The sequence below is a fragment of the Sus scrofa genome, chromosome 7 (assembly GCF_000003025.6).
Source record: "Sus scrofa isolate TJ Tabasco breed Duroc chromosome 7, Sscrofa11.1, whole genome shotgun sequence".
Lineage (NCBI taxonomy): Eukaryota > Metazoa > Chordata > Mammalia > Artiodactyla > Suidae > Sus > Sus scrofa.
In genome coordinates, this window is record NC_010449.5 from 26044796 (window position 1) to 26056182 (window position 11387).

Consider the following 11387-nt stretch of genomic DNA (forward strand, 5'->3'; position numbering starts at 1 on the left):
TTCGACCCCTAACCTGGGAACCTCCATATGCCGTGGGTACGGCCCTAAAAAGCCAAATAATAATAATAATAATAATAATTTATTCAGTTACTGATGCACATGTTTATAATATGGTGTGTGAAATGAATGACAGCAATGGTACGAAGGAGAAGAGGAAGGAATTAGAATTATTTTGTTATTATAAGGGATTTGCACTATATGTGAAGTGATATAATGTTATTTGAAAGTGAATTTGGACAAGTCGTAAATACATTTTGTAAACTATGGGGCAACCACCGGAAAAAAGGGGAAAGAAGTATAATTGATATGCTAAGAAATAAGATAAAATGGAATAATATAAAATGCTAAATTAAGACCACAGGAAGGAAAATGGAGTGAAAGACAAAAATAGGAACAAATAATAAGGGCAATAAGAAAATAGAAGCAAATATGGTGGATATTAATCCAACTATCTCAATAACCACTTTGAATATAAATGGTCTAAGTGAATCAATTAAGAGAGAGATTTTCAGAGTGAATCGAAAAACATGACCCCATCGCTTCTAGGCCTTTAGGCTAAGATCATGTGTAAAAAACATGACCCAACTATATGTTATCTACCAGAAGTTCCCTTTAAGTATAAAGAAACAAATAGATTATACATGCACAGAGAGAAATATACCATGTCAACACTAATAAAAGAAAGTAGGAGTAGCTATATTAATTTTAAGACAGGACAGACTTCAAAGTAAGGGAAGTGATCATTGATCAAGAAAGGCATTACACGATGCTAAATAATTTGGTTCTCAAAGAAAACAGTAATTCTTAATACGTAATAATAATATGTACCTTATAATAGAGACTCAAAATACATGAAGCAGAAACTGAAAAAAGAAAAAAATGCAAGGAGAAATAGATGAATCCACTACCATAATCTGAGACTTCAACACCTCTCCATCAGAAACAGACAAAGCCTTCAGGCAGAAAGTCAGTAAGGACATAGGTGAACTCAACAACTCCCTTGATTAACTGTATATAATTGACATAGATTCCTTCACCCAGCAGCAGGATACACATTTTTATCATGCTCACATGGAACATTCACCAAAGTAGACCACATTCTGGGCTGTAAAGAACACCTTAAATTTAAAAGAAGAGAAATTATATAATGTCTATTCTCAGATCACAGTGGGACTAAACTAGAAATCATTAGCAGAAAGATAATTGGAAAAGTCCCCAAATATTTCAAGATTAAATAATACACTTCTAAATAACACATGCATCAGAGGAGAAATTTTAAAATACTTAAACTAAGATAAAATGAACACAGAACTTATCAAAATTAGTAGGATGCAGCAAAAACAGTGCTTAGAGGGAAATTTGTAGCATTGAACTCATATATTATTAGAAAAGAATAAAGATCAAAAGTCAATCATCTAGTTTCCACCATTGGAAAAATTAAATGCAAAGTAAGCAGAAGATAAGACATCATAAGAATCAGAGCAGAAATCAATAAATTGAAAACATGGGAGTTCCCATCGTGGCACAGTGGAAACGAATCCAACTAGGAACCATGAGGTTGTGGGTTCGATCCCTGGCCTCACTCAGTGGGTAAGGATCCAGTGTTGCTGTGAGCTGTGGTATATGTCACAGACATGGCTTGGATATGGTGTTGCTGTGGTTCTGGCATGGGCCAGGAGCAACAGCTCTGATTAGACCCCTAGCCTGGGAAACTCCATATGTCATGGGTGTGGCCCTAAAAAGACAAAAGACGAAAACGTAAAATAAAATAAATAACAATAAAATTGAAAACAGGAAATCAATAAAAACAAAGCCAAAGCTGGTTCTGATAGGCTAATTAAAACAAAATGCTGTATCACTACTCTCCTATTAGAATGGCCAAAATCCAGATCACTGGCAAAACCAAATATTGGTGAGGATGTAGAGCAATAAATGAGAATGCAAGATGGGCCCATCTCTTTGGAAGACTGTTAGGCATTTTCTTACAAAACTAAACATACTTTTTCCATACAATACAACCTTGCACTCTTTGGTATTTATCCAAAAGAGTTGAAAACTTATGTCCACACAGACACTTGCACATGAATGTTTATAGGAGCTTGATTCATAGTTGCCAAGACTTGGAGGCTACTCAGATGTCCTTCAATAGGTGAATGGTTAAATAAAATACCATACATCCAAGCACTGGAATTTTACTTAGCACTAAAATGAAATGAACTATGAAGCCATGAAAAGACATGGCAGAAGCTTAAATGCATATTATTAAGTGAAAGAAGCCAATCTGAAAATGCTACACACTGTACAATTCCAACCGCATGTCATTCTGAGAAAGACAAGACTATGGAGACAGTAAAAAAGATGAGTGGTTGCAGGGGTGAGGATGAGACAGTAGAGGTGAATAGGCAGAGGATAGAGGATATTTAGGGCAATACGTACTCTGATGATATTACAGTGATTGATACATATCACTATTTTTATAGCATCCCATAAAGTGTGCAACATCAAGAGTGAACCCTATTGTGAACTATGGACTTTGGATGGATTGTGACCTGTCAATGTAGGTTCATCCTTGGTAGAAAGACAGACAGACAGACAGACGGAAACTGTATTATCCTGGTGAGTGCTGGTGATACTGGAGTATGGGGGGGAGGATATGCACTGTGCAGGGAGGGAGTATGTGAGAAAACTGCACTTTTCAATTTTGTTGTAAACCTGAAGCTACTCTAAAAATAGTGTTTAGATAAGAAATATTAAAACAGATATTCCTCTAGTGTCTGTCTGTCTGTTTACTTTTAGTGTCTCATTTTCTGGACAAATCTTTTTCAAAAGTCAGCTATTTTCACACAGTCAGAAAAGCATGTGAATCGCCACATCTTTATACCCCACCCCCATCCCCACCCCCCGCCACCTAGTCTCTTAGGGCTTTGCTTGCTTCTTGTTGCACTTTGGGTTTTCTTAGTAATGCCTGCGGTTCATTCATTTGAGTCATTCTGCTGGTTCCATATACTCTTTGAAGTCAAGAACTGAATCTTAAAAATGTATTTTCATTTTCTGCGATGAGAGATGAATGAAAAAATCACGGACTTAAATTGAAGAAAACATTTACTTGTGGAGATGTAGCTTATAAGGAAAGATGCATGCTTTTGTTTGACAGGCATAGAGGGACTTCGGTGTGCTACATGGTCTCTTGTGTTAAACTAATGAAAACCCATTCACTTTTCATTTCTGATTTGCTTTCACCATTTGCAAAGACAAAGATTAGATAAATATGCAGTGGAGAGAATTTGCTTTTTTTCAGAGAGGGTAGATTAAGGAGAAGGGGAACTTCAGAGAGAAGAAGATTAGACCTGACAAGAACTTGCAATTCCCAGGGCAAAGAAGGTACGAGATATTAGGAGCATTGGAGCGAGAGTTCAATCTGAACAGAATTTTCAATAGTATCCTCTAGGTCCAATCACAGCACCCAAGCATGCTCCTCTCTTTCTGTCCTCTCTATAATACTTACTAAGCATTTAGGATAGGCAGAACACTGTTCTAGAAGCCATAATGCTTTGTATACTAAGCGCCTCAAATTAATTTTGCTCAAGCAGATAGAGATGTATGATTCTTTATTCTAATTTATGACACTAAATCTGGCCTGAACAGACTTTGTGGTTAAGATATGAATGGGCATGCAATGAGTTTTGAACCATAATCAATTAATCTAATGATAGATGAATAAGTCCCAAAACACAGTATTTTTTTTCTTCAGAGGCTATGAAAACTAATGGTTTCAGTTCAAATGCTGATTCCACCACTTACTAGCTTCTTGTCCTTTAAGACCATTAAGAAAGTTCTATAAGCTTCAGTTCCTTGTTGTTGCTATATAGGGATGATAGTAGAATTTAGCCACTAAAATTTCTGTGAGAGTCAGTGGAAATAATGCACCTAAAATCCCTGCATATTACAAGGATTCAATACATATTCCTCACAAAAAAGGAGAAATTTGACATATGTGCCAAGAATTTTGGAGCAAACACATGTCATTAGCTCAGGTAGAATGTTTGCCATTGATGCCTTTTCTAGACGCCTTCAGGTCCTGTCTAGTTATGTTACTCTTTTCACTAAATTAGAGAAGAGTTTATACACTGCCAGATCTGATCCATGTTCTCTCTTTAACAAGGTCAAGCTCAGCTTCATTTTGGTTTTCGATCCTAGACAAGGATACTCAAGTAACTCCAGGTCAACCTCTTGAGGTCTGTGGACAAGACACATGTTGACAACCTGACTCACCATGTTGGCTAGTTCTACTTTATCTAGTTATCAAATCAAGTCCCTATTTCTGGCAAACAGGTAAACATTTATGCTCCCCTTCTTATAGTTCCACCTCTTATCACAGAGGACAGAAGGTCCACCAAAACCTGTGCTTCTGACCACCCTCCTTACTCACTGCTCTGCAAGTCTGTATTGATTAGTAAGAAGATTAGTTGGCGATGAAGCCCATAAAGAGACCACTTTTCACAGCATTAAAAAAAATCTGTGCATTTGTAAGAAGATGAAACATGGTGGGGCAGGAAAGGGGGGCACATAGACACAGGAATACGTAGAAAGCATCCATCATCCCCCAGGTGTAAGCACTAGCACTACTTTATGACCAAGCCCTGAGCTTGGTACCGAAAGATGTCAGCATCACAGGTGCTTCCTTATCACAGAAGCCTAGAAGGCACAAGGAATAAAATGTAGAATTCAAATGCTAAAATCTCACTCCCTCAAAACTTAATTTCTCAGGTCCAGTCTCTGTATTCTTGCTTTGTTCTCTGAGTCCAGATTTTTGTCTGGATACCCATCAAAGAGTTCCAGTTTTAGAGAAACTTAGTTGCTTTAATAAGTCCCAACGTTAATTGGAATTTGTACCTGAAACCTTGTCAGGAGTGGGCGCCTTAGCCAGCCTAACTCGCTATGCCAACTACTCTCGGATAAATTAGCAGTTTATATGTTTCACATACCAACCTTTGGGGCCCTCTTCATCTTCCTTGTTAGTACTTTGAAACATTGGATTCTGTGTTGGACTATCTCCTGTGGTCCTTTGTTTTACTTCGATTAGTCTAAGTTCTAGTTTCCCCTCATCTTTCCAGGTGGAGTAGTTGCATTCCCCCCATGCCTCATTAGAACTGATTCTGGTTTCTAGCTCTAGGTCTTAAATCTTTCTTTACAATTCTACCATAGTTACTCTGTCCTAGTCTGGTCTTATTTTGAAATCTAATGATTTTACTTGGAAAATACTATCAGGACAGAAGAAATTCTTTGTGAAAATTTGAATGTGTGTTTCCATCATGGAAAACCATCTGGTTAAAGAGAAGTTTAAGAGATGACATACTTGGGAAGTTATCGAAAACATCCTTGGTTGTTGTATTTAGCCTAAGGTAGTTTTCTGGTTGCTACCATCTTGAAATTTGGGTGTATATTATTCAAATTTATATCACCATCATAAATGTTGAAGAAGTATTTAAGATGACATACGTAGGAAGTTATCAAAAGTTTCTTTGGTTATTGCTTTAGCCTAAGGTAGTTTTCTGGTTGCTACCATCTTGAGAAATTTGGGTATATATTATACACGTTTATATAGCCATTACAAATGTGGAGGAAAAATTTAGGATACACAGCCAGCATCTTGGATTTAAATCAGGGGTTTCCAGGAAAGTTCTCAAGAAAATTTTCATCAACTATTCTTTGTCATTATTTTTTGGTTGCTCCGGCAGGGCAGCATGTGGAAATTTCTGGGCCAGGGATTGAACCCATGCCACAGCAATGACAATGCCCAATCCTTAACCCACTGCGCCATCCAGGGAACTCCTCTTATTGACTATTTAAAATATGCAATAAACAGCAAAATAAACATATTTTCAGCAAGGGAGATTCATTTATTTTGTGGTCACTGGTGAAAATAATAAGGCTAAAATCGCTGCCATTTGGCTCTTCTTTCTCTTCTCTCCTCATTTCTTTTCTCTCCTCTTTCTATCTCTCCCTGGACAATCTTACTCAGTGTAATTATCCACTGCAATTATCCACTTCAATGCAGATTACTTCCACATCTATTTCACTCTTCTCCCCTGAGCCCCAGATACACACCATTAATGACTGCCTACAACCGAATGTCTCACAGGCATCTGAAACATAACACAACTACAAATGACTCAACGTCATTCTCCTCCCACACACAAATGTGCACCAAGCCAGCCTTTTCTTCTAAACACGTTCTCTCAGATGAAGAGACTATGCAGTCTTCAAAGTTAAAAAACTTACATGATCAAAACTCATCCCTTTACTTTAAGAAAAAAACATGTATTTGGTTTTCAATTTTTACTCGAATTCCAAAATATTTATCAATTTTATTTCTTCTCCTTCATCCCCTAATGCCTCTGCCTTTGTTAAACAGCCATTGAAAATTTCTTAAATTATTACCATAGCTTCCTAGTTGAACTCATGTTTTCTGCCAATCAGTTTTTAGTTTTGCTTCTTAAGATTAATTTTTACAAAAAAATCTTTAAAGGTCACTCAAAACTGAAGAGCCTTCAAAGATTTCTCACTGCCTCCAAGAAACCATCTAAACTTTAGCTTGGCACAAGGAAAGCCTTACAGTTTGACTCTAAAGCATCTTTCCTAACTTTTACTGCTCTTTGCACCCCCATAAACACTAAGATCAAACCGAAACAATCTTTCCACTGTTTTAGAAATGCACCATACCTTTCTATACGTTTATTTCCTAGTATATATGTTTCCTCTGCCTAGAGTAGACTCAGATTGTTCATTTGTGGCTCTTGGCTCACCAAATTGTGCTCCTGGAGGGAGAGGATTATGTGCACACTGTTGGTATCTAGCAAATAGTAGACATTTCAGTGAATAAACATGTAAATGAATCCAAGGCAACATGCATAGTAGTCGTATTGATATAAAAGGATCTCATTGATGGTAGGCTAAGGTTGACAAAGCATGAGTATTAAATTCTTCAAAAGGTACACATTTGAGGAAGGTAAGAAAAATCTGGAAAGATACCATGTTCTCTTCTCCTTGCAGAATGAAGGAAAATTTGGCTCGGCATTTAAAGCAGCCCATAGAGTTCTTCTTTACATCCCCATTGAACATGCATTCAGAAATGATGTCATAAATTTCCCACATTTAATATTGACTCAATTCCCCATGTGGAGTGTCAGGAACATTACTTCTTCTGAACGACATGTAGATGGTGACCATAAATGACGCAACGAGACACACTCCAGATCTTTGATGATATTAAGGAATAATTGATTTAATTGATAATGATATTGTAGTTACTCTAGAAAAGCATTCTTAGATTTTAGGGGTACATAATGAAAACACAGATGTGACATCTTGTATGGCTTCGAAATAACATGAAAGGGGGAAATAGTTAAAGGTATGTATGAGGCACATTTATCTATGTGTTGATGGGCATTCAGGACAGGTGATGAATTATGGGCATTCATTAAAATATCTAAGTGTGTGTTATGTTTGAAATTCTCTCAGGAAGTTAAGAATACATTTTCAGTTGTGATCAATGCCTCCACAATTGTCAACAATTAAAGTGACATCAAATATTTGTTCTTACTCTTTGGGAGGCACTCTGGTTTTACTAAATTTATTTGCTTTAATATGTAATGGCAAACACTGTTCTACACAATGGAAAAATTTTTGTGTTGTTCTTCCCCTGTCTGATGCTCCCTCTGAGTTTTCCATATTCTCTTTTAGATACAAACATTCTCATAAGGCTCTCAGCCTCTTAAATGTCTTATCTTCCTGTTGTTGCTCTAATTTTGACACATGGCCCTTGCCACAAAGTCTGCTGTAGAAAAATATCCAGAATTGGTTTAAACAGATGATTAAGGCCAGCCATGGACAAGCTACAGCAACCTAGGAAGGACAATACATGACATCATAAAATCATTTTCCTGACTCAGAACAGGCTCACCTCATTTTACTGTTCTTCTCTTTATTGCTCTTTGATGATACTGCCCTTTTTTAAACTAATTGATGTTTTGTGGCAACCCTGCCTTGTGCAAGTCTATCAGCGCCATTTTTCCAACAGCATTTGTTCACTTCATGTCTCTGTGTAACATTCTAGTAGTTCTTCCCATATTTCAACTTTTTTCATTATTATTATATTTATTATGGTTATCTGTGATCATTGATCTTCAGTGATTTTTAAAATTTTATTTATTTATTTTGCTTTTTAGGACCGACTGTGCAGCAAATGGAAGATCCTAGGCTAGGGGTTGAATAAGAGCTACAGCTGCTGGCCTACGCTACAGCCACAGCAAAGCCGGATCCAAGGTGCATGTGTGACCTACACCACAGCTCACAGCAATGCCAAATCCTCAACCCACTGAGCGGGGCCAGGAATTGAACCCACATCCTCATGGACACTAGTCGGGTTCATAACTCACTAAGCCACAAAAGGGAACTCCCAGGATTAGTGATTTTGATGATATCATTATAATTGTCTGGAGGTGCCAAGAATGACATACATATAAAGTGGTGAACTTAAAACAATAAATGTGTGTGTGTTCTGACTGATTCATCTACTGGCTGTTCCCATCTCTCTCCCTCTCCTCAGGCCTCCCTGTTTCCTGAGACACAATGTTGAAATTATGCCAGATAATAACCCTACAATGGCCTCTAAGTTTTCAAGTGAAAGGAAAGGTCAAATGATGTAGCAAATTTCATTGTTGCTTTATTTTAGGAAATTTCCACCCCAACCTTCAGCAAGCACCAGCCTCATCAGTCAGCAGCTATTAATACTGAGATAAGACCCCCAGCCAGCAAAAAGATTATGACTCACTGAAGGCTCAGACGACGATTAGAATTTTTTAGCAATAAAGTATGTTTTAATTAAGACAGGCACATTGTCTTTTGGACAAAATGCTATTGCACTTGTAATAAACCATGGTAGAGTATAAACATAACTGATATGCACTGGGAAACAAAAAACATCTCGTGAGTCACTTTACTGCATTTTTGCTTTATTGTGGTGATCTGAACCCTCAACATCTCTGAAACGTGCTTATATATTTGAACAGAAACCTTACTTTGAATAAAGCATTGTTGTTCCAGGTGACTAAGACATATCCATCATTCAAACTTGACTTCAGTGTAGAAAAAGAATCCTCCTGAATATACGCTCTTCCCTGTGCACCACTCTGAGCGTAACATCTGTGCTCTCCTTGTTTTATTGGTCTCTCTAGCATTACATCCTGATTATTCTTTAGCTTTGCAACCACAAAGAAATGCCCACTTCTTAGGCATTCCAGGCCTCCAAAGTCACTCTTGGACTTGTATTTGTACAGCCTATTTTCTTATTTTTAGAAATCGAATGTCATTCTCTGTTTCAAAAAGCGTTTTCACTTGCCAGGGTCATGTTCAGTCTTATTTTCTATGACGCAAGATGCGCCTCATGGGGAGGTGTCATCTACAAAAATACTTTCTATATTGCAATATTCAGCTTAATGATATTGTTCAATAGTATGGGTCCCACCATACCTCTTTTCTTACTGTCATTTCCAGTGTAGTGATACTTTATTTCAAGCCTTGAACCTGTTTTAATTCATCAAGTAATGTATTAAATAATGAACAGTTGATTGCCACTAAGTTTTTGATATTAACAAGCCATACAGATGTCTGAAAAGTGATAATGTAACAGTTTCAGGATAACTTAATAGATATTCATTTATGGCACAACATTTAAGAATCAAAAGGGCTGATACAGATGAATACATCAATTTATACATTCAGTTACAGTCTCTAACCTTTGGTAAGTGTTCTCGTGTGTTTACATAATTTCCATCAATGAGTCTATAATCCTTGAGGCTCGTACTTCATCATGTGGGAGACAGTGCTTGATGTATGTCAGGTAATTTAATATTATGCAGATTGAATTAAGGTCATAACTCATTCTATCTCTTTTTATTTCTCTGACTGAGGGAAATAGAAAGACAAATAATTTCCAGGTGTAGAAAAGAAAATGATTTATTAAGCACTTGGAAAAATGGACCCATAAATGGCTTTTGGTGATTACATATTGATTCATATTGTGGGGAAAAAAACTGGCATGAATTCAGGAAGTCAATATGGCACCCAATGTAGAAAAGTCTGTAACTAATCTAAAAATCTAAAATTTAGAGATTAATGAAAAGAAAGACAGGTCACCAACTTGAAACACAGGTTTTGCCATTGCCCAAAGTGAGATCTGTTGCTATGGTCGTAGGTGGTCTGCTGGAACCCCAATGTTCTCAGGATTCCCTGATATGAGGTAAAGATAAAACTAACTCCCCAGTTTCATCAAACATCTAGGAAACTTACAAACTTTTAAACATTTAGGATTCCAGTAAGAGTAAATGATATGCTGTCGTTTTGTCTGCTGGAACAGTTGTCTCTCCACGCACATCATAGAAAGGATGCGCCTGATTGGGAGAAAACAAGATGGCGCCAGGGCAGCCCCTCCTGCTGATCTGCTCTGCCTCCAAGTCCCTCTATCCCAGTCAATCTTTGACCTCTGGTTTCATAATTTTTGGAACTCACACAACAAAATGTAATGCTAGATTTCTTTTCAAAGTATATTTTACTCTCACATACTTTGTTATAATTCTCAGTGTCTGGAAATCAACCACTTTGTCAAATTTTGGGTTCACTGGAGAGAATGACTAAGATTTTCAAAGTTACTACGGACTTCAGCTAAGTAAAGAGTATTCGAAGCAAGGCAAGAGAAATGGTGATCCTACTCTGCTCTTCGTTCAAGGGGACTCAAATTACCAAGTGGATGTGTTTAATATTGACGTACTCCTATTAGATAAAAATTGAAGGAAGAGCAGAGAGCAAGTGGAAAGTTGAATGTTACTCCTATTTGGTGACAAATCATTTTTGGACACTGATATTCTTTGTGCTTGATTTCCTTCATATTAAATGCAAATGTAACATTTTGTACTTCATGGAATGATGCAGAGAGGCTGCTGTCGAACACAGGAGACAGTGTGCAGAGGCCATGGGGAGGGTGCCCATGGCTGTAGCCCCTCATGCTTACTGTCTCCAGCACCATCCATGGAGACCTCACAGGAGCCATGCTTCCTTGTGGTCCCATGCAGCTAACCTCTGTGGGTTGAACATCTCACCGACTAACACAATCACCACTTCCTTCCCTTGGGTGCCAGTTATGTCTGAACTGAATTTCAGCAGCCCTACTCGCTTCCTTTAGGATTCATTCTTCATAGGGTGTTTTCTTTCCTTCACAAACAAATGTCCTCAGAAGACAAGCTCTGCTGCATCTCTAAAGATGCTGATTCTAAGGTCAGTGTGGCTGAAATTGAAACTAGGACCCCTGCTGCATGAACCCATCCGTGTCT